At 45.6% G+C, this 25,327-nt stretch overlaps 1 long non-coding RNA gene across 1 annotated transcript; it reads right to left on the bottom strand.

Annotated features, from left to right (window-relative positions):
• Window positions 1–3,914: 3,914 nt before the first annotated feature.
• LOC135820650 (uncharacterized) lies at window positions 3,915–24,526 on the bottom strand. Its single transcript, XR_010554161.1, has 3 exons — window positions 24,404–24,526; window positions 23,470–23,592; window positions 3,915–4,639 (listed from the first exon to the last, which is right to left on the bottom strand). It is a non-coding gene; the product is annotated as an uncharacterized LOC135820650 (long non-coding RNA).
• Between the last annotated feature and the right edge of the window lie 801 nt (window positions 24,527–25,327).

The following is a 25,327-nucleotide window of genomic DNA, read 5'->3' as shown; positions in this document are numbered from 1 at the left end:
GTGCTCATTTCATAACTATAGCCACTTCTCCTTGTTAGACCTTATCTGGAAGGCCCATTCTTGCATATTCCAACAGCCGCCAAGGGAGCTAGCTCTCTTGGTTATGCGGACTGGGACCGATCCTAAAAAGCTGTTTTTTATGAACTGTTTTTGTTGGATAGGATATGATAATGTTGAATAAAGCGGGATTCACAGAAGCTTTTTTGCGATGCGACAGGCGCGAAACCGGGAAAACCCCAAACCGCAGCCATGTCGCACTCCACGCAACTGCCGCAACTGGGCCATCGCAGGCCATCGCAGAAGTTTGAGCTTGGCTCAACTTTTGCGATGCGATGCGACAAGCGATTTGGCGTACGATTTTGACCTTTTCCACAGCAAAGTTGTACAAAGGTTCAAGAGTTGCCTATAAATTTGTACAAGTTGTATCAAACCTTAACGAGGGTTGTGTCAATAGGAGTTGACTTGGAGTTTTTACGATTTGATTCTAATATCCATTAGAATCAACTTGAATCGACTTGAAGCGCAGCAGTCAGCTGGGGAATGTGAGGGCCATCGCTCTGGACAAGCCTGCATGGAGAAATCTGGCCGACAATCCATGATCTGGCGTCACAGGTCATCAGTGCGCCGTGTTAATAATTACCTTGATAATGGAATTTGATCATAGGAGATAGGACAGAAGCGGAACGTATAATTATACCCACATAATTATATTATTACGCGTGCTGTGGTATTATTATTATTATTATTATTAGAATCAACCCGTTAAAACTCCAAGTCAATCTTCCATTGACACAAACCTCGTTTATTCAACATAATCATATCCTATCCAATAAAAACAGTTCATAAAAACAGCTTTTTAGGATCGGACCCAGTCCGCATAACCAAAAGAGCTTGCTCCCTTGGCTGCTCTTGGAATATGCAAGAATGGACCTTCCAGATAAGGTCTAACAAGAAGAAGTGGCTATAGTTATGAAATGAACACCGGTAACCATGGAGATAGCCTATGAAGAGTAAAAGAAATTGAACCAAAGACAACAAATACTCATCCAGCACACGAGTTGTCATAGCAACACAAATAACAGCTGTCCACTAATTTTGTTGTTGAAGATTGAGTAGGAGTTTTTACTGGTTGATTCTAAATGCAATAAATGAGGAGGCCGTGGGTTTATGACCAATAAAAACTAATTATAAAAACCTCGAGGACCTCGGTTCTATAATAGTTTTTATTGGTCATAAACCCTCGTCCTCCTCATTTATTGTATACATTAAATGATATTAAAAAATATCATTTTAATCAGGGAGTCGTAAAATACCGGAAGGCGACACGCCACACATTTCACGATTCGAGGATTGCTGCACTCGACCCGCGAATTTTGATGCGTGATTGAAACGTCGTAGTCATCTTCTTTTTCTCAATTGTTTTTGCTATGCTTCGAGGCCTATTCTAGATCTCCAGAGCGAAAGCTGGTTGTTTCTGATTCGTACCACGCATTACCTTAGGTTGAGCCGTTGCTTTTAATTTTACACCTCTTGTTGTCCTCGCCATTCATTTATTACAGTGCTAATGTATGGCGCCTCGTGCTCTCCTCTCCTCACTTCTGTAGCGAAGTGTCTCAATGCCCTGCTATTATAGTTTGCTACAGAGCCAGTTTCATTTCATTATTATTCTACTCCCTGATGAAGCCCCAAAGGCGAAAATTTGGAGATTTCATTTCTTTTGAATAAAATTTGCAGCGTCAACGACCTTTGTGTAATGGTGTTGACGGATCATAATTATTATGAATTGGCTGCAGTGGAGCCTCCGTGTTCTAAGGCTGCGTTTACACGGAGACGAAACTAAACGAAATGGAACGAAAAAGGGCTGGCCTCGAATCGTTTTCAAACCGTTTACACGAGAACGGCAAATCGTTTTTAACCGATCACACGAAAACGGAAAACGGGCGATCAGGCTGGAGTTAGCACGTGCTGGCTTGGCGCAAGGGAGGGAAGTAACACGTTAGTTGGAGTTGGCACGTGCTGGTGGTCGCAAAGGTCAGGTATTTCCCGCGAAATATAGTCCCGCGCGGAATGGTTTCCATGACAGCGTTCCGTTTCCAATTGTTTTTACTGTTTTCACCGTTTACACGAGAACGAAAACGTTTCGAAAACGTTTCAAAACACTTTGAAGTGCGTTTCCATTTCGTTCCGTTTAGGTATCGTTTTCGGGCGTTGTCGTGCAAATGATAGTAGTAAACGCAACGATTTCGTTCCGTTCAAGTCCTTCTTCGTTGTCATGTAAACGCAGCTCGTTTTCAATCGTTGTTATGTCAACGCAGCCTAATAAACGTACCCTAGGTAAGCCCGTGCAATAGAGCTGAATGAAGAAAAGCGTGAGTGCATGAAGTAGAGTAAATAAAAAACGATGTGTGTGTATGTATGCGTGTATGCGTGCGCGAGTGTGTCGGTGTGCACGCACAAAAATGTGAAAACAATATGTTGCTCACTACCCTTTCTCTCTCGAAGAACATTATATCATCAAGGAACATTATGACAAGTGGTTTCCAGTTAATGCTTACCGCATACAACAGATCTTTTATCGTGAAGAAAAGGACGAAGGAACTACAAGTTGCATGATCATTGGCTCTCCATCCGAGAAGATATGTTGTGCAAGTTTGAACTGTGACTCGGGGATGTTCAATTGGCCAGACTCTGTACAGTGAGTGATGTCCACCCAAAAGTCTTTACAGTTGATTACAAGTTTGAACTGAGTATAGTGGATTTTGGACCGCTGAACTATATTATAGGGGGTAACCAATTGACTGGCCTCCATACAGGAAGTGATGCACGTCTAAACTCTGAAGTTGATGTCCTTACAGTTGATTCCAGGTTTGAACTGTGCTTTGTGGATGGTGGCACAAAGGCCTCGATATAATTATGGTGTGCACCTCATATTATAGGGCTGAAATGCCTACTGAGTCAAATATACATGTTTATCACTCCCTTAGTATTTGCTCTCATTGATTTTCGCTATACCTAAGCAGTCGAATGTTCTTGCATATTTCATTCTTTAGGCCTATATTGACCGCTTATATTTGACTGCTTAGGGGTTGCCCAGTTTAACGGTGCCTAGTCCAGCATTGTCAATGCATGAGTAGGTGGTAGTGCAATGGTTGTGCAATCATAAAACCGGGATTCATGAGGTTATCAGTTTCCTCTGAGACAAAAATGCGATAATACTCATAAAAAGGACACACTTCAGGCTCATTACAAACATCTTGAAAGTTTTTGTCTTCACAAGTATACTTTCAAGCCTTCTCATCAGGTGAAATACAGGCAAGGGAAAAGGAACAGGAACAGTGGATTAAATACAGTAAGAAGGTGGTAAAACAGCGCAAAAAGAAAGAAAGAAAGAAAGAAGATAGCTAAAGTAAACAGCGAAAATTGCAATAATGACACAAAGCTATCTTCTTTCTTTCTTTCTTTCTTTTTGCGCTGTTTTACCACCTTCTTACTGTATTTAATCAACTGTTCCTGTTCCTTTTCCCTTGCCTGTATTTCACCTGATGAGAAGGCTTGAAAGTATACTTGTGAAGACAAAAACTTTCAAGATGTTTGTAATGAGCCTGAAGTGTGTCCTTTTCATGAGGTTATCGTTTTAGAATTTGAAATACGGACTGTTTGTCGTGATAAATCTAATATTGACTTTGTACTTGGTCAGTATAGGAAATAAAAACCTCGTAAAAGATCTCGGCTTCGCCTCGGTCTTTTACTCGGCTTTTATCTCCTATAATAGATACATAGCATACCATGGTGCCTGGTCAAATGTTATGTAGGCTTAGCTAAACCAAGGTTCGGTGTGCATGTGCATGTGTATGTGCAGAATAACAAAAGTCGATTCAAGTTCTGTGAATAGTATTGTTCGAAGTATGTGGAGAAGAATGGACATCTACAATAATATTATTATTAGGGTTACGGTTACCCAGTGTATTAGAAACATTTGAAAGTACACAAAACAAGTTTCAGGGGATTGCCTCCTCACACACATACACTAAGAAGGCTCAGGGAAATACAAAACTGGAGGCAGGTTCCCTGAAGGAAATGAAGATTAGTCAAAAATTCATAACCCGAAGGAGAAAGGTAGGGATAAATGTGCACAAGTACTTTTTTCCGGGCCGGAAAAGATCACTTTAATAGGTCGTCCAACAACAGTATGTAATACATGTCATCATTACCTTGCAGTGCAAATGCCACCTATCGACAGTGTACACTACTCTACGTGACTCTGTACGTGGCATGATTATTACTATTCTAAATAATGCGTAAAGAAGACGTCGTATGGACTGTTCAACAAAGCGGGAAACTCAAAAGTTATTCTATGTTTATGGCAAATCCCTACACTGCAAAACCAAACGAAAGCAGAAATCGCAGTACATAAAAAGAGAGGCAGTAGATCAGTGGCAGCTGTATTGCTGGTCAGTTACTCTTAACAAACAAATGTCTCCCCGTGTGAACCTGGGGACAATTTCCCAGTTAGTCCTCTATCCCAGCATATGTGTAAAGGGTAGGACCACAGTGAGGAGCACAATCAAGGCGGCTTGTATTCCCAAACAGGGCAAATGCATCTTTGCTCCGCTCTTACCGGCCTTGCGAGAATCAGTGCCTGGGGAAATGACACAGGCAAAAGGAAAAGCACGCGTACCATGTTTACAGTTTTTTTTTAATGTCCTTGTTTTAAATGCACTTCAGATGTCTCTCTGGCAATCAGGCAGATGATAATTCTAGGAAACACAATGTATTACAAGATATACAAGATACAAACTTTTCGTAGCTAGAGCACTGGGCCGCTAGGGCGACAAACTATCCAAATGTCTTTGTTGCCTGATTTGCACTATGGCTGGTTGCTCAGCTTATTTTCGAAACAGCTTGCTGTCTACAGCATGGAGGAAAAGGAATGTTATGTAATCACACAACCTACTGGAGCTTCTGTTCTATTCAAATCACCGTTGAGATGTTCGACTACCCATTTTTTTGGCCAAAACTCAACGTGTAGATGTGTCAACTGGGTTCGAGGATGAAAAGTACGTGGTGTGGAGCTCACGGCTTGACGTGATTTTGGCGCTCTACACGGATCGTGCTCCATGAAGAATTTTTCAGGAACCTCTAATCTGCGCAGCACTCAAGTGTCGGAATAAGGAGCACCATGACATCACTGGAGACAAAAATCTGTCGATGTCGCCATTTTGGTTGTCCCGTAGGAAAAAAGGATCTCAAATTTACATGTCGAGTCATCGTATTTGCTAGTAGCATGATTCTATCGAGCCTCATCAGCAGGTTACGAAAGCCATCACATTTAACCGAGGTACAATATGCGTAGCATGCGTTTGAATTCACGGACAGATACTATGGACTTCATACAGTCGGGCAGGTCATTCCAGAGTCGGCGGCTGGCTACAAGCGGTCGGCATGCGCCAGAAGCACTGTGGACCAGTATGGGGAGAAGGTTGCGTCCCAACTGACCTCGAGTGGGCATGCCTGTCGGTGGGCATTGCAGTACATTTCGGGACAACAACAACTCACTGATGATTCCTGAATGGATTTGAAATGTCAGGAGTCGGAGCTTGCATGCCCCTCGTTCCAACACTGGGCAAACACCCAGCCTGGTGTACAGGGGAAGAGTGTATGCCAATGGATGTTCATCAGCCACGCAACAGATGCAACGTTTATCCGGCTTGGCTACTGTGTTCCGCTGCTCAGCGGACAGTCCTGGGAGAAGCGCACTTGATGCATAAACAATGTCCTGTATGACAAGGGCAGAGTAATACAGCATCGCCTGCCGCACTGTTAGGCAGTGCGGGATCTGGCAGAGGACTCGCAGCTTCATAGCCGATGAGTCGGACTATAGAGGTGACTTGTGGTGACTAGCGAAGATTTTCTTCCAGAATGACTCGGAAGTAGCAAGCCGTACTGGTCTGGGCAAGAGGCGTGCCTGTGCAAGTAATGTGGAGGTCGAGGTGTGCCTGCCGGGGTTCGTGTGAGACTCGGCTAGAGGCGGATTCTTCCGCATAAGTAGGAGTGCCAGAGCCCTTCAAGGATCAAGGCGCAAATGCAGCTCCTCAAGCAGTGGGAGGTGAGCAGATCAGACCCGTCAAAAATCGGGTCTAGAAACGAGTCACACCACAGCGTCTACGAAAAAGCTATGAACAAAACTCCATCAAGCCAACATTGCCTCACCTTAGAAGGGTTCCTGGAGCAGTCCCGTTTAGCCACGCCAGGATCCCAGAAGACGAGGTCCATCACCCCCTGACGCCACAAATGATCGTCTTGAAAATAGCCAATTTACAAGCTCTGGCAAAACAGCCAGCTACGTCCTCAATTGGCAAGAACTATGCACCGGCAGATAGTAGAACACCTCTTCTAGCACTGAGGACATGTCTCCCATCATCCTTTTGGGGTTTTCTTGAAATAAACTTTTTTGAATTTTTCCCCTCCACCATACGGCCAAAATCATACCGGCGCAGGAAAGCTCGCCCCTCCGTGACGTCTCCTCAGCAATTTCTACTCCAACACTACTCCGAACGATGCAGAACAAAGCGTATTGTTGACTCTGACAAGGAAAAGTAGCACTCCAAACGACAAGCTTCTCCTTGCTCCTTGTTCGTATACGCTGTGGTGTGACTCGTTTCTAGACCCATAAATAATGTGATATTTCGGCCATTTTTGAGGGGTATGCAAGTTTCAAGGTTCCCTTGAGAAACTTTTTCAAGGGCTTTGCACAAGCGATCCACACCCCAAAGGGAACATACATGCAAATTTTGAGCGAAATCGGAGAGATCCACTTGCACACATACGTTGGTATTCTTAGACATGCTCTCCTAAGTAATAGAACGGTTTTAAATGCCATGTATCGACCAGGCGCCAGGCGCGAACTGATGGTGGTGGTGGTGAGAAGGAGAGCTCTGTGCCAGAACTTTGCAGCCTAGAGAGCGTGTGTGGGCAGGCGTGTGTTTACCGCCATATTGCCAGGTGTGTCTTTACCACCATATTATCAACCATAAGTACAGCTGCAGTGGTGTCTTCAACTTCATTCTCGCGAGTCAAGCTCCGTATGAAGACATCCAAGAAGAAGATTGCCTGGTGAGTCCAGCGGGGACGAAACGTACGTCGCAATCGAACTATGTAGTTGCTGTGTCATCATCTACGTGCCATGCGCTACTTGACGTACCAGCCTGCTATGCCGGACACCGCCAGCCATGCATCGACCAGGCGCCAGGCGCGAACTGATGGTGGTGGTGGTGAGAAGGAGAGCTCGGTGCCAGAACTTTGCAGCCTAGAGAGTGTGTGTGGGCAGGCGTGTGTTTACCGCCATATTGCCAGGTGTGTCTTTACCACCATATTATCAACCAGTGTTAAATGCCATTATAAAATCATGATTCAAGTGGAATAAAACCACTAGAGGAAAAAGGTAACAAGATTACGTAACCAAAGGTAAGAAGGCACTAACCGAAGTGTCAACCCATGAATACAACCTTAGTGCGACAAAGTGTTCTTTCTGCTTACACAAAACAGGCTTAAGAAAACGTATACAAACTGTCTCGTGGATTTTCCACTGCTGGACATAACTTGCACGACACAGTACAGAAAAATGAGAGTCAGCATACACACACTAAGACAGCCTCATCTCGCTCTTTCCCATCCGATCCTTCCTCATCCATCTCATCATCTCCTTCCTCGCTCCGCTTGTTATCCCCACGATCGTCATCACCACCATTATCCACATCGTCCTCTGTCTCTTCACCGACCGTTTCGTCATACAATTCCTCTTTTATCTTCATCTCATCCATCTCATCCTCCGTTTCTGTACCACTTGCCCCCCCCCCCCATTTGCTAGCTGCTCGTCCCATGAGCGGAGTTGTTCCTCCAGAACCGCTTCACTCACTGACTCATGATACTGCTAGACCCTCCTCCTGTTGATACTGTCCGCAACACGTGGTCCCTGCCCGTTTCTGGCATAAATCTCTTTGGAGTAGTTTGCTGTTGCCCTCCCAGGTCCCTGTGAGATGTCTGCATTGCCTGTCTTGCTGAGTAGGTGCTGCGAGAACCGGGGTGATTTGTCTGAGAGTTGGTGCTGGCAGTGCCGATGTAGGTCCATCCCAGCTCCCTTCACAAGAAGAACCACTGGCGGTTCCGGTGGTGGCAAGGGGTGATCCATATAAGTGCAGGTGCGCTTGATCAAGGTGACTCGAAACAACTGCTGAACCGTGCTCCACGAAACCTGGCATTCTTGTGTCACGAGGCACGTGATTTCCTCATTCCTCTTGCAAGTTGCAGTAAAATCCAAAAACTACACGCAAAAATTCAGTCACTTTTGCATCAACTGTTGCACCGAAAAATGTTCGTGGTGCAAGGAGAAGCTTGTCGTTTGGAGTGACAAGTGATCACCGCTGCTTTTCATTGTCAGAGTCAACAATACACTTTGTTCTGCAGCGTTGGGAGTGGTGTTGGAGTAGAAATTGCTGACTAGACGTCTCGGAGGGGCGAGCCTTCCTGCGCAGGTATGAGTTTGGACGTATTTCATAATGGTCGAGTTGAAAATTCAAAATTGTTTATTTCAAGGAAACCCAAAAAGGATGATGGGGGACATGTCCTCAGTGCTAGAAGAGGTGTTCTACTATCTGCCAGTGTATAGTGTTTGCTAATCGAGGCCGTAGCTCGCTGTTTTATCAGCGCTTGTAATTTTGCTACTTTCAAGACGATCATTTGTGGCGTCAAGGGATGATTGTCCTCGTCTTCTGGGATGCTGATGTGGCTAAGAGCGGCGAAATCTTCTGATAACCCCTCAGCATGCTCGATATGTTGGACACTTTGAAGGCCTGTTCTAGACAGGTGTCGTCGGTATAGAGTAGAGAATGACTATTCACACGTATTGGTGCCTCTCTTGTGTAGACTGTGAAGAGGACAGGTCCCGAAACAGATCCTTGTGGAACTCCTCTTGCACACGCAACGGAAGTAGCGGTCTGACCAGTTTGGCAATATTCTACCTGCTGGTATCGGTCGGACAGATACATAGCTTGTAAACCAGGACAAGGCTGTGCCTCAGATGCCGCAGTGAAAAAGATTATGCAGGAGGCTTTTCTCATGTCTAAAAATAGCACACCGACCACATTTGGCTTTTCCAAGCCATATTACCATCTATTTACGGCGTAGCTCACCACATGCTCGGTTGAATAGCCGAACATATAAGCGAATTGCGGGGGAGGAAGACTGTTGAGGTCAGTATTGTCTCCGATGTACTTTCTCAGCTGTTTTATTATGATCTTTCCGAGGAGCTTTGAGGCTATCGGGAGGAGGGAGATTGGTCTGCAGTTGCTGGCTTGACAGGGATCTCCAGCCTTGAGCAGTGGGGTAACAGAGGCAAATTGGTAATGGTTCAGGAAGATACACGTGGCCAGTGACTGGCTGAAGATGCAAGGGAGATTTCCGGCCAGCTCATTCGAGGATATGTGCAGTATGTTCAGGGATGCCATCCGAGCCTGTGGCTTTGGAGACGATTACATCTCTCAGCAGTGCTTGGAACTCCTCATGAGTAACACGTGAACATTTGGTCACAATGTTGGCTGGCATTGGCCCTGGATGACCTAACAGTGTGCTGACAGTTGCTGTATGGAAGCGGCGGGAGTAAGCTGTATCTTACGACGACCTGTCAGCTTGTTAATAAGGCCTACTGATACTGCAGGTTGCGATGGTAAGCCTGGAATTGTTGGAGGAAGTAGGCTGACTTCAAGTGATGGGACATGATGCTATATTCTCGACGGAGGACACGGTTTTGCCATACCAATGGACGGATGCCGCCTGGAGGCCCGATGTAATTGCTTCTTATGATGCAGCAAGTTTCTCAGTTCAACTGTCAGCCAACCCTGTGGGCGTCGTCTTTGAAGCGAAACTGTTGAGTGCGGTTTGAACATTCGACAGGACTGAATCTGTGTCGTCACACACACACGCACACACACACACACACACACACACACACACGTTCTTCTTGGTGAGATTATTTAGCAATGACACTACTACTACTACTCATCACCCACTCGTCGCTTTCGAAATCCACTCTAAATCTAGCTAGACCTTGCAGGTACTAGTAAACTAACTTCCTAACCAAAATTGGGATGAAATGGGGTGCAAAGTAAGCATTGGCGACATAAGAACAAAGCTGAAATATAATATTGATGACGCGGACCAAGTAGGAAATGAGTTGCTGTCCAGTTCACAAGGCAGTTCTACTTGTCAGTAGTCCAGAGCAAGCTCCAGTACGCCAGCATTGTAGGTGTTGGCGGATAATGCTCGGTAATATGGGATATAATGCTCTCAGTAATGCTCCTCAAAAAGGCCATTAATGCTCCAAATAATGCTGATAATGCTCCAAATAATGCTGATAATGCTCCAAATAATGCTGATAATGCTCCAAATAATGCTGATAATGCTCCAAATAATGCTGATAATGCTCCAAATAATGCTGATAATGCTCCAAATAATGCTGATAATCCTCCAAATAATGCTGATAATGCTCCAAATAATGCTGATAATGCTCCAAATAATGCTGATAATGCTCCAAATAATGCTGATAATGCTCCAAATAATGCTGATATTGCTCCAAATAATGCTGATAATGCTCCAAATAATGCTGATAATGCTCCAAATAATGCTGATAATGCTCCAAATAATGCTGATAATGCTGCAAATAATGCTGATAATGCTCCAAATAATGCTGATAATGCTCCAAATAATGCTGATAATGCTCCAAATAATGCTGATAATGCTCCAAATAATGCTGATAATGCTCCAAATAATGCTGATAATGCTCCAAATAATGCTGATAATGCTCCAAATAATGCTGATAATGCTCCAAATAATGCTGATAATGCTCCAAATAATGCTGATAATGCTCCAAATAATGCTGATAATGCTCCAAATAATGCTGATAATGCTCCAAATAATGCTGATAATGCTCCAAATAATGCTGATATTGCTCCAAATAATGCTGATAATGCTCCAAATAATGCTGATAATGCTCCAAATAATGCTGATAATGCTCCAAATAATGCTGATAATGCTCCAAATAATGCTGATAATGCTCCAAATAATGATGATAATGCTCCAAATAATGCTGGTAATGCTCCAAATAATGCTGATAATGCTCCAAATAATGCTGATAATTCTCCAAATAATGCTGATAATGCTCCAAATAATGCTGATAATGCTCCAAATAATGCTGATAATGCTCCAAATAATGCTGATAATGCTCCAAATAATGCTGATAACGCTCCAAATAATGCTGATAATGCTCCGAATAATGCTGATAATGCTCCAAATAATGCTGATAATGCTCCAAATAATGCTGATAATGCTCCAAATAATGCTGATAATGCTCCAAATAATGCTGATAATGCTCCAAATAATGCTGATAATGCTCCAAATAATGCTGATAATGCTCCAAATAATGCTGATAATGCTCCAAATAATGCTGATAATGCTCCAAATAATGCTGATAATGCTCCAAATAATGCTGATAATGCTCCAAATAATGCTGATAATGCTCCGAATAATGCTGATAATGCTCCAAATAATGCTGATAATGCTCCAAATAATGCTGATAATGCTCCAAATAATGCTGATAATGCTCCAAATAATGCTGATAATGCTCCAAATAATGCTGATAATGCTCCAAATAATGCTGATAATGCTCCAAATAATGCTGATAATGCTCCAAATAATGCTGATAATGCTCCAAATAATGCTGATAATGCTCCAAATAATGCTGATAATGCTCCAAATAATGCTACAAATAATGCTGCAAATAATGCTGATAATGCTGCAAATAATGCTGATAATGCTCCAAATAATGCTGATAATGCTGCAAATAATGCTGATAATGCTCCAAATAATGCTCCAAATAATGCTGCAAATAATGCTGATAATGCTGCAAATAATGCTGATAATGCTCCAAATAATGCTGATAATGCTGCAAATAATGCTGATAATGCTCCAAATAATGCTGATAATGCTGCAAATAATGCTGAAAATGCTCCAAATAATGCTGATAATGCTGCAAATAATGCTGATAATGCTGCAAATAATGCTGATAATGCTCCAAATAATGCTGATAATGCTGCAAATAATGCTGATAATGCTCCAAATAATGCTGATAATGCTCCAAAAAATGCTGATAATGCTCCAATTAATGCTGATAATGCTCAAAATAATGCTGATAATGCTGCAAATAACGCTGATAATGCTCCAAATAATGCTGCAAATAGTGCTCCAAATAATGCTGATAATGCTCCAAATAATGCTGATAATGCTCCAAATAATGCTGATAATGCTCCAAATAATGCTGATAATGCTCCAAATAATGCTGATAATGCTCCAAATAATGCTGATAATGCTCCAAATAATGCTGATAATGCTCCAAATAATGCTGATAATGCTGCAAATAATGCTGATAATGCTCCAAATAATGCTGATATTGCTCCAAATAATGCTGATAATGCTCCAAATAATGCTGATAATGCTCCAAATAATGCTGATAATGCTCCAAATAATGCTGATAATGCTGCAAACAATGCTGCTAATGCTCCAAATAATGCTGATAATGCTGCAAATAATGCTGATAATGCTCCAAATAATGCTGATAATGCTCCAAATAATGCTGATAATGGTCCAAATAATGCTGATATTGCTCCAAATAATGCTGATAATGCTCCAAATAATGCTGCAAATAATGCTCCAAATAATGCTGATAATGCTCCAAATAATGCTGATAATGCTCCAAATAATGCTGATAATGCTCCAAATAATGCTCCAAATAATGCTGCAAATAATGCTGATAATGCTGCAAATAATGCTGATAATGCTCCAAATAATGCTGATAATGCTGCAAATAATGCTGATAATGCTGCAAATAATGCTGATAATGCTCCAAATAATGCTGATAATGCTCCAAATAATGCTGATAATGCTCCAAATAATGCTGATAATGCTGCAAATCATGCTGATAATGCTCCAAATAATGCTGATAATGCTCCAAATAATGCTGATAATGCTCCAAATAATGCTGATAATGCTGCAAATAATGCTGATAATGCTGCAAATAATGCTGATAATGCTCCAAATAATGCTGATAATGCTCCAAATAATGCTGATAATGCTCCAAATAATGCTGATAATGCTCCAAATAATGCTGATAATGCTCCAAATAATGCTGATAATGCTCCAAATAATGCTGATAATGCTCCAAATAATGCTGATAATGCTCCAAATAATGCTGATAATGCTCCAAATAATGCTGCAAATGATGCTCCAAATAATGCTGATAATGCTCCAAATAATGCTGATAATGCTCCGAATAATGCTGATAATGCTCCAAATAATGCTGATAATGCTCCAAATAATCCTGATAATGCTCCAAATAATGCTGATAATGCTCCAAATAATGCTGATAATGCTCCAAATAATGCTGATAATGCTCCAAATAATGCTGATAATGCTCCAAATAATGCTGATAATGCTGCAAATAATGCTGATAATGCTCCAAATAATGCTGATAATGCTGCAAATAATGACATGGTGCTGTAACCAGGTGACGGTTACCTGTCCGCAACGCAGTTTCCCCGTCGTTTTTCCGACACTCATCGTCGTGCAGGTATGTACACTCAAATGGTCCAGCGCCAGGCCAATATGAAGCGTCGCCTCACACGCGTCAGGGAAAAGCTGGCGAGGGAGCTACACAAGGAGGAGCCATCCCCACACTACGTGCTGGGCGACTGGCAAACAGCGGCAGAGCTAGCGTCTCACATAAACGACCTTCAATCACAAATACGTAGCCTCGTCGAGCTCGACGCAAACGATGAGAAACTAGACGATCTCGACTCTTGGGAGTCGTCCTTCGATGAGGAGGTGGAAATTTTGAGAACAGCGAGGGCGTTTTTGGAGAAACACGCGCCCTCCCTGCTACAGCAACCAGTGCCAAGTGAAAGCAGGTGTTCTGAGAGTGTGATGTGTAGTGCTAGTAATAGTAGTAAACACATGCAGACTGAGCACCCTGTTTCGGAGCAGCTCTCAGTCTCTCAACACGCTAGTCATCCTGTTAGCAGCACGCCTGCCTTTACTGGTGTGATGGACAGTATGCCAAATGCCACTGGTACTGCTAGGCAAGCACTCACAGCAGTCAGTGCAATTGCAAATACCCATGATCCTACTCACCATACTGGTTCATTAAGCACACTGCAGTACACACCAGCAGTGCCACCACCACCACCACTACACTTGCCTGAGCCTACACCTGGTACTGGTAGTGCCACTGGTCGTGCACAGTGGAGCAATGCAGAGTACACTTCTGACAGCGAGTCTGTCTGGTCGGATGCTGACTCCACGTCTACCAACACCTCGTTCCATGCACCCTCGGTTGTTCCAGGCTCTGCTATGTTTGTTGCTGCAGTCTCCCAGGCTGCCAGTCATGCCGCACGTGCTGCTGTGGAGGCCACATGGCAGATGGACACCTCGAACACACCACGTCGCACTCCTGGTCGGACACCCGTGCAGCTCCCTAAGCTCACACTGCCGACCTTTCATGGTGATATCCTTGCATGGCCCGACTTTTGGGATATGTTTTCTGCTGCAGTCGACACACAGCAGTTACCCCAGGTGTCAAAGTTCACGTATCTGCGCAGTGTGCTGAAAGGTCCTGCCGCCCGTCTGGTCTCCGGCATTGCAGTGACCGACGCAAATTATCCGACTGCTGTCAGCACCCTGAAGGCCGAGTATGGCAAGCCTGATATAGTTATTGCTCAGTTATACGGTCGCCTACAGCATACCGCTCAGTCCTCCACACGCTATGCGGATATAAAATCTACATGTGAGGCTCTGGAGAACATCCTCCTGCAACTGGAGGCCCAGGGGGAAATACTGAAAGGTCAACGCCTAGTATGCCACCAGGTACTCTCAAAGCTTCCACTGAGTGTAACTACGAAGCTTGAGGAGTGGCGACCCTCCCATGACGTCTCAGCACCGTGGGACATAGAAGACCTCCGCCAGTACCTGAAACGGTACGTGCTTCTGCACGACCGAGCACAACAACGCTCTGGCCAGCAGCAAAGCACCGCTCCAGTGGATATGCTGCCGTCCAGTACACTTGTGGCCACTTCTGGCGCAACATTCCGTAGGCCGCAAGCTGCTACGTCCGCACCCGCTCGGCCACGGAAGCCGTGTGTGTTCTGCGGTGGTGCCCACAACCACGATGCCTGCGGACGGTTCGCAACTACCTCAGCTCGGAAGGACAGGCTCCTTGAGCTCCATCTCTGTTACCGTTGTCTTGGCAAAGGCCATGTCGCATCTGCCTGCACCCAGCAACGGAAATGCCGACATTGCCAGCAGCCAAACCATCACAACACTGCTATTTGTTCGCGCCAACAGTCTGCTGTTCACCAGATCGGTGTCAACAATGTGCAACAGCAGCCGGCACCCCAGCAACAGCAGCAGCCAAGGCCGCAGAGGTCGCCGCCTCCGCCGCCACAGCAACAGCAGCCACAGCAGCAGTCTCAATCCGCTACGACACCAGCGCAGTTCTCATCTTCATGTATGTCTGTCAATGTCCAGTGCAACACGGTACAGGATCGTGTTGGTTTAGCGCGCATGATGACTGCAACTTCTGCTATCGCCGCCAATGGTCGCCGTACCACTGTGCGCATCCTGTTTGACAGTGGCAGTCAATCAACATTCCTCAGCGCATCTGCTGCTGAGCAACTTCAACTTCAGCCCCTCGGTAAGGACACGCTGAACGTATTCTCCTTTGGCAGTGAGACTCCTCTGCGCCTTGTGCCAGATGTGGTACAATTTGCTCTCCTCCACAAGGACGGTTCTACTCGGACTCTTCATGCGCATGTGTTGCCAGCATCGAAGACGATCCACCCTGTGCAGCACAGCTCACTCTCTGCGGCAGACAGAGCAGTTCTGATCAATCTGCCGGCAGACTCTCTGGCTGATCCGTTACCGGACGGTGCCTCCACTCATGCAGTCGACTTGCTACTGGGCATACAGTACTTCTGGGACCTCATGAGTGGTCTGCCAACACGGTTGCCTTCTGGCCTCTACCTCATTCCGTCTCGATTGGGATATCTGTTGTCTGGCAACCCGAATCCAGCCACTGCAGACAGCTCGCATGCCTCTGCTTCTGACTCTGTGGTCTTTGTGTGCGCTACGGAACGCGTACCGGATCTGTCCGAGATGTGGTCTCTCGACAGTATTGGTATCAGTGACTCGCCGTTCCTCACTGACGACAACCGTGCCCAGCAGCACTTCAACTCAACCGTCCGATTTCGCGATGGCCGCTATGAAGTCGCTTGGCCGTGGAAGTCTGAGCCACCTGACCTGCGAGACAACTATGGCCTCGCACTCGGTCGTTTGACCTCCCTCGCTAAGCAGCTCGCTAGGGACCATGACCTGCTATTGCGCTACGATGCAGTGATCCAGTCTCAGGTTGAGCTGGGTATTGTTGAACGTGTGTCAACCAACACTTCAACTCACACCGTCAAGCACTACCTGCCGCACCAGCCAGTCGTGACACCCTCCAAGGCGACCACTAAGCTGCGCATTGTATACGACGCCTCGGCCAAGTCATCCAAAGCAGCGAAGTGTCTGAACGAGTGCATGCATCGTGGCCCTATCAACTTGCCGAATCTCTGTGGCATACTTCTCCGCTTCCGTTGCCACTCCATTGTGCTGTTGGCTGACATCGAGAAAGCGTTTCTCCAGCTCAGCATTCGGCCGGATGACCGAGATGTCACACGTTTCCTCTGGTTTGACGATCCAGCAAACCCTGCCACATCCAAGGACAACTTGGCTGTGTATCGCTTCTGTAGGATGCCGTTCGGTATTGTTGCCAGTCCGTTTCTGCTGGAAGCTACTATCCATCACCATCTGCAGCTGCAGTGTACTCCTCTTGCCGCTTCTATCGATCAGAATATCTACGTGGACAACGTGTTGATTGGTGTCTCAGATGTTTCTGATGTTCTTGCTGTATATGAGGAGGCCAAGTCCGTTTTCCAGCGTGCATCAATGAACTTGCGTGAGTGGACAACCAATAGTACAGCTGCTCGGGCGACTCTACCAGCGGATGACATCGTCACGACTCGACATGGCAAGGTGCTTGGTTTACAGTGGGACACACATGACGATGTATTGTCAATTGCTGGTTCTCGCTGCACCCTCTCTGCTGCTGCACCTGCTACTAAGCGCATTGTCTTGCAAGCCGTCTCTGCTTTGTACGATCCGCTTGGTCTACTCGTCCCAGCCATTCTGTCTGGGCGCCTGCTACTTCGTCAATTGTGGCAAGCTGAGCTCAATTGGGATGACCCTCTACCTGCACACTTTACTGACGAATGGTCTGCTATCTCCTCTATGATGGCATCGCTCTCTTCGATCACTATTCCCCGTTTGTGTTGTCCGGTCGGCAGCGCTACGGATGTGCAGCTCCATATCTTCACTGACGCTTCTGTCAATGCGTATGCAGCTGCTGGCTACCTCCGGGTCACAGATGGCAGTTCGGTACACTCTGCCCTCGTCTTCAGCAAGATGCGGCTCGCACCGGCTCCGAAGAAGTCATCTTCTACAGCTGACACCATGACCATTCCTCGCCTGGAATTACTGGGTGCTGTCATTGGTGCTCGACTTGCGTCATTCCTTCGGCAGGAACTCAACCTCACGCTCTCGTCCACTACTGTCTGGACTGATGCCAGGTGCGTTCTGCATTGGCTTGTATCAAGTCGGGACCTGTCTACATTTGTGGCCAATCGCATCGCTAGCTTACGTGCTCTGCCGGACATCACGTATCGCTATGTCCCCAGTGCTGCTAATCCTGCTGATTTGGCTACTCGTCCGCAAACAGCTGCGCAGCTCGCCGACAGTACTCTATGGTGGTCTGGTCCTTCGTGGCTAACAGAAGACGTCAGCAAATGGCCTGCTTCTAGTCACCCCACCATCACTCCTCAGGACTTGGCGTTGGCCGAGGCCGAGTATCGTGGACCTCGTCTCATCCACAGCATGCTCGCTACCCAACCAGTCCTGCCGCCGTCACTTGTGCAGCAGTCTATCCTAACGCGCTCGTCCTCACTGTCCAAAGCCGTCAGGATCTTGACCTACTGCATGCATTTCCTCTATCGTGTTGTGTGGACTCGGTTGCCCGCTGCTCAGCAGACACGTCTTCAGGATGGCCATGCTCTGCTAGCTCAGCTACTCAGCCAGTTTGCTGCTCAACCGCATGTCTTCAGCGTCAGTGTGCGACGCTTGGTTCTGTCTCTATTCGTACGTTCAGCGCAGCACAGCTCCTATCCTGATCTGTACTCTGGTTCTCTCGCTGATAGCACGTCACCGTTGGTGAAGCAATTTGGTCTTCAGCGTGACCAGCTCGGTGTTATCCGTTGTCATGGCAAGCTTGCTCACGTCCATGCTACCAGCCAGCCTGCTCTGCTGCCACGCCAGCATCGTCTCACTGTCTTGATCATTCTCGACATCCATGGTCGCCTGCTGCATGCTGGTCCAAGCCACACCCTCGCACAGCTTCGCCTCAACTTCTGGGTTCCTCATGGTCGTCAGGCTGTTCGCCATGAACTGAAGCTATGTCTTGTGTGCCGTCGTCAAGACTCGCCACCCTATCGTCTTCCGTTGATGCCGCCTCTGCCTGCTGAGCGTGTCAACCCTGCTCATCCATTTGAGTTCACCGGTCTGGACTACTTTGGACCATTGCTCATCAAGCAGTCCGACTCCTCCACGACCAAGGTATGGGTCTGTTTATTCACCTGTTTCGCTATCCGTGCTGTCCATCTCGAGTTCGTGGATGACATGTCCACAGCTGCCTTCATCTCTGGCTTACGTCGCTTCATTGCTCGTCGTGGCGTACCGCGTCTGTTGTATTCTGACAACGCCAGCCAATTTCACCTCGCCAGTTCTGCCGTGCCGGATGCCTGGTCCTCTCTACCGTCTGACCCCGTCCTAGGCGAGTTTCTCTCTCAACGTCAGATCACGTGGAAATTCACCACTGCACTCGCCCCATGGCAAGGTGGTATTTATGAGCGCATGGTTGGCCTTGTGAAGGGCTGCATGCGGAAAGTTGTTGGCCGGCAGTTGCTCTCGCTCCCACAGCTCCTCACCTTGCTGGCTGAAGTTGAAGCTGTCGTCAACAACCGCCCACTGACTCCCGTTTCGGCTGACGATGAAGGTCCTGGTCTTCTCGTGCTCTCTCCAGCTCACTTCCTCGTTGGTGGTCGACCCACGCTGATCCCTGTCGACACATCCTCTGCTGATGATCCCGACTATTCGCCTGATATCAGCTCCCGGGATCACATCTTGCAGTGGTGGAGGGCGTCCCAAGTTCTCTTGGAACGTTTCTGGAAATGCTGGCGGACTGAGTACTTGCAATTACTCAGGGAACGTGCGAACCCTGATCACCGCCAGCCCAAGACGTCTCTATCCGGCCAGCCACAGGTCGGGGAGATTGTCATTGTCAAATCCGAAGGCATACCACGTGGCCAGTGGCACATTGGCAAGGTAACAGCGGCTAACGCTAGTGCGACAGATGGTTGCGTCCGCTCAGCAGAGGTCCTGATGCCGTCTGGCCGCACAGTGGAACGCCCACTATCGCTGCTGTATCCACTCGAGGTACCCAGCACCCGGCAGGATGATGCCCCCGCAGTCATCAGCAGCCAGCAGTCAGATAATGCTCCTGGAGTGCAAGCACCACCGCCATCAGCAACCCGCCCGAGGCGCAAGGCTGCCGATCAGGCACGCCAAAACATCGCTAGATGGACGGCTTGTAACTTCACGGCGTTAAGGTAAGTATAACTTATTATATTTCTACGCTTTAGTTCACAATCTTCTTTGTTCCTTTCTCTTTCTAGTGCATTCACACTTCTGTTTGGTGGGAGTGTCGAGAACTGCCGTTCACGAATATTTGAAATACATATAAATTTAGTGTTCACGTCTTACTTGAACTTCCTGTAGTTTCAGTCTGCAACTCCGTCGTCTTTCTCCTTTTCTAACTCAGTCTTTCCATTATCTGACAGTGGTGCTCTCACCTCTAGCGAGGTGCAAGCACCCTCCGCCAGACGCGAACTACATTCTTGTTTCTCTAAAGACTCTCAAATATATTTCTTCTTCGCGTTCACTTTCGTTCTGCAGTTTATTTATTTATTTTCCTTTCTTTCTACCTAGTACCTCGTGGTACACGCGCTACATGTGCCACCATCTTTGTTTCCATGGCACCACAGTGCACCTGACCACGCGATCGCTACGCAGCTCAGGCCCGAATGGGTCCGGGTGCGCTGCTTCGCGATCTATTTGGCCTCGCTTGCTTCCGAGCACCGCCGTTTTCGGAGCGTACTCATTGTGCGTCTCAGTTCTTTTCTCCGTTGTTTGTATCTCCTTGTTATTGGTTATTCTTCTTCTTGACTGAAGTGTAGTTGATGAATGAACGATGGTGGTTTGTGTTGTAGTAGTGTGAGTGTGTGCATGGTTGGAAAGGTCTTCTACATTCTATAAATAATCAAATCGATAAGATTTTGACAGATAATGCTCCAAATAATGCTGATAATGCTCCGAATAATGCTGATAATGCTCCAAATAATGCTGATAATGCTCCAAATAATCCTGATAATGCTCCAAATAATGCTGATAATGCTCCAAATAATGCTGATAATGCTCCAAATAATGCTGATAATGCTCCAAATAATGCTGATAATGCTCCAAATAATGCTGATAATGCTGCAAATAATGCTGATAATGCTCCAAATAATGCTGATAATGCTGCAAATAATGCTGATAATGCTCCAAATAATGCTGATAATGCTGCAAATAATGCTGATAATGCTGCAAATAATGCTGATAATGCTCCAAATAATGCTGATATTGCTCCAAATAATGCTGATAATGCTCCAAATAATGCTGATAATGCTCCAAATAATGCTGATAATGCTCCAAATAATGCTGATAATGCTCCAAATAATGCTGATAATGCTCCAAATAATGCTGATAATGCTGCAAATAATGCTGATAATGCTCCAAATAATGCTGATAATGCTCCGCCGGATGGAATATAAACACCTGAACCTTGCGGTATTGGGCTAAGAAAAACGCTATAATTTAGCACCCATGCTATGATAAACACATAATACAATATCAGGTAAACATGTATGCTAGGTACAAACACATACAGTCATATTGAGGCGGCACAAAGAGGATACGCCTATAAGGACTCCTTGACCAGCTTCTGCCTCTGAGTTTCCCTCTCCAAACGGGACTTTCCTTGTTTATGTCTCGCGTTAGCAATATGGGACATGATTATACTCTTCTTCCCTGACAATATTGTATGGCATGCCAGGCACACTAACTTGCCACAATCGCTTTTGAGCGGCTCATCTGGGAACTCCCGCACCCGTGTTTTGGCACTGATGGCCACTTCAGTGCTCCGAGGCTGTCCATGAGCTACTCGCGTCCTTTTGGAAACATTTTCAGACTTGGTAATAATTTGACGACGTCACTATCGTCAGAGGACTCCGCCAAAAGCTCATCTGGAGAAAGCCCAGCTTCATCCCAATCCCAAGAACGGCATCGCGGCGAATCAGCCATCAGCGTTGGCTGCTAGTTAGCTGGTCTTACACAATGGTCAATGTCCGGTGAATGTCCAGCGTTACTCTTCGACAAAAACATGGAAACTTGCTTCGATGAAGAATGTTTTTTGTAACATTGTGGACGGTAATCGGGCTAGGTCTGGAATGTGTGCGTGTGCACACCTCCACCGTTCCATGCTGGCTCACATTTGTTTCGTTGGTTCGGCGTTGTTACCATGGTTACCTGGATCTTCAAAAAGTAAGTAACAGCAGTGTTGTTAGTTGCTGGCCGTCGTGGCCGAAGATAGATTTCCGGGACCGGAAGTTTCTGCGAGAGTTTCAACACTGTGCTGGACCACAGCTAGCTAGCAATACTGGGCCTGGCACTGCGTGCCGCGACCTGTTTGGTACCATTCATGATGTGTACGGTAGTCTATCGCTTGTAGTAATACATCGCCTTTCAAAGATCAACGCTATAGCAGATACGAATGTGTACATGACGAATTGACGATGCGTGTATATCTACTATGCAGTCATGTAGAACGTCGTATAATGCCATTTTTGGCCTCGTAATGCTTAATAATTCTTGTAATGCTCCGGGTGGTGTTTTTTTCTTCTTCTTTTTTTTCTACAAAATCCGCATATCTCCAGACACTGGGGTGAATGGTGGAGTGTGGTGGTGGGGCCCATTAAGCTCTGCCGACCAGAGGTCCCGGCTTCATAGCTCCATGGACGCACCAAAGGGATATTGGTAGGGAGGATTAAATTGAAAAAGAAAACAGAAGAAAGAAAATGGAAAGATTGTATAATGCTCGATATAATGCCAGCTTCATCCGCCAACACCTACAGCATTGCCTACATACACTGACTGGCTCACTGACAACGTGAGAGATCAGCTGCTACACATAAGTAAGAGAGCACTTAGATGCATTTCCGAGCATAAAATATTCCCGCGCACGTCATACTTTCTCAAAAGGTACCACATAATTAGCCTGGACACAATAATATTATATCATACTAAGTCCACATTCTTCGTGTTCCGTTGTATCCACAATTTCTGCAGCTCACTCCTCTCTCTCTGACATGGTCTCCCTTCGCCGTGACTGCACTCGCACAGATAGAGTCACCCGCTGACCAGTAAATAATCCCCACCCCCCCCCCCCCCTAACCCGCTGTGCAAAAAGAAGCCGGACACAAATATATTTCTTTCCTTGATGCTCACAGCTTTGATGCGCTTCCAGAATGCCTTCGCACTATTCATATCCAAAATTCATTTCTCCTGAAACTTGACACATTCTTGTGCATCTTGTGCACCCTGTCAGAAGACCTTAGTCTCTGTTGGGAATGCCCAAGTACAAAATAAATACAAATACAACCCGCATTATGGTCCCGTATCAACGTGTCCGAAACATCCATCTTCTTTCGGACAATGAAGAACCAAAATGCTGTCTATCTCTCGGATGTCACAGGTTGTGCAGTTTTCACGTTCTGGGTGAAGATAGTTGGACAAACTTCAAACTTATAGGTCAGGGAAGTGCTGCTGTCGATAGAACCAAAACCATTTCAACCTCTCCAGGACTCAAAACGGGGACACTGCCTTTCATGAATGATACACTCACCATCTGAGCCATGTAACTAGGCCACACCTAGAAGAGGTATGCATGTGGCACATTTTAGGTGCTATTTGATTAAAAAGCTTCCAACAGCTCTGGAGACATGAGTTGGTGAGAACCTTCTATAACAAAATGGCTAGTGCTTATTTGAGAAATATTAGTAAACTATAAATAAACTGAAGAAAAGGCGAAAACTAACATTCTTTTTTCAACGGTTTCTCACTTACCTGTGCAAGATATGCCATCACCTGTGTACCCAGATATACACGTGCAATGATGTGATCCAATTGAGTTGTTGCATGTGGCATCAGAACTGCAATTGTGTTTATCATCTAGGCATTCATTTTGGTCTAAGGAAGAAAAGTGAAATACATTAAGCGGGAGGGTATTACAGAAATAAAAACGAGGAAAATAATCGTAAAATGGCAATAAATAAGATAAATTGTGCACTCATAAAAACAGCAAAAATTAAGAAAGTCAAGTTCCATAACGTTTTCTTGTGACTGTCATCAGTGGAACGCCGTCACATAAAAAATGCAATAACTAAAACACACACTTATATACATGTAGCTAATATGGTTTCAGGTAGAAATACAGCAGCTAACAAGTACAAAAAGCAAAGTTTGCACCTTTGCAATGTGTGAATATAGTGTATGTGAGAAAGGTAGTGGCAGATGAATATGACTTTCTTCATTTTTGCTGTTGTTATGAGTGCACAATTTATCTTATTTATTGCCATTTTACGACTATTGTCTCCTCGTCGATTGAGGAAAATAATGTGTGTGTAAAACAGGCCTTAATTATTTCAACGAGCCCCTTGAAATTTAGACAACTGTCATTGTACTATCATGCCACACAACAAAGTAGTCTCAAAAGAGGTTTACCAAAAATCGATTTTCTTTTGGCTGTCTCCACTAGATTGTCATGACTGAAGAATAATATTGTACAGCATTTTAATAAAATTAATGATTATAGGAGTGACACAATTATTCAAAAAAGTGCGAAAAAGAGCGGGAACAAAGAGGTGAGAACAATCTTAACTGCAACAGATAGAGACTATAAAAACTAAAGAAATGATTAAATGTCCTGGACTGTTACATTCGGAAGTAGGTGGCAAAGGCAAAAAACTAAACATTCGTGTTGCAAGCGTTTCTAGCTTACCTGTGCAAGATATACCATCACCTGTGTACCCAGATATACACGTGCATTGATATGATCCAATTGAGTTGTTGCATGTGGCATCGGAACTGCAAGTGTGTATACCATCTAGGCATTCATTTTGATCTGAGAAAGGTAAAGATAACAAATAATTATAGTAAAAAAATGAATTCTTGTGTCCATTCCCGAAGGGCACTCACGACGGAGGCTAACACCAGGGAAGCCCTATCAAATAAATATAGTTTACAAGAGAGTTAAAGAGAGAGAAATGCTGGCTATCTCTCAGATGCCATGAATTGTGCAGTTTTCAAGTAAGAGAGGAGATAATTGAACAAACTTCCACCCGATAGGCCAGGGAAGTAAACTGCCTATAGAGGCAAAGCTATTTCCACCCCACCATGACTCAAACCTGGGACACTGTCTTTCATGAATGATACCCTCACCATCTGAGCCATGGAACCAGGCCAAACCTGGAAGGGAAAGTGCGTGTGGCAGGTGTCCCCCCCCCCCCCCCCGGGATCCGCCCCTGAGTAAGAGAGTGTGTGTATGAGTACCGCTTTGTGTGTGCGTGCGTGTGTTAGAGAGAGCATGTGTGTGTGTGTGTGTGTGTGTGCACGTTTGAGAGATAGAGTGTTGGTGCAAGTGTATGTTTGGTGTGTAGGAGATTGAGAGAATGAGTATTGTGTGTGTACTGTGGATCTGGTGTATGCGTTTGTCCCCCCCCCCCCCCCACCCCCACCCCACCCCCTCTGCCGAAAGCCTGCCGGAAGGCTATCTTCTTGCGAACCATTTGGAAATAGGGCTAGTTTCTGCTCCACAGTCCAGTGTTTCGTTACTATGATACCTCTCATGGTTGAAGCTGGTGTGTTTGTTAGGTCTGGGTTGTCAGCACTCAGTAGCCGAGGCTGGTTGTTAAAGTAACTCCAA

This window comes from Sycon ciliatum, chromosome 7 (genome assembly GCF_964019385.1).
Source record: "Sycon ciliatum chromosome 7, ocSycCili1.1, whole genome shotgun sequence".
NCBI lineage: Eukaryota > Metazoa > Porifera > Calcarea > Leucosolenida > Sycettidae > Sycon > Sycon ciliatum.
The sequence above is the reverse complement of the archived record's forward strand: the minus strand, read 5'-3'. Positions and strand labels throughout refer to the sequence as shown.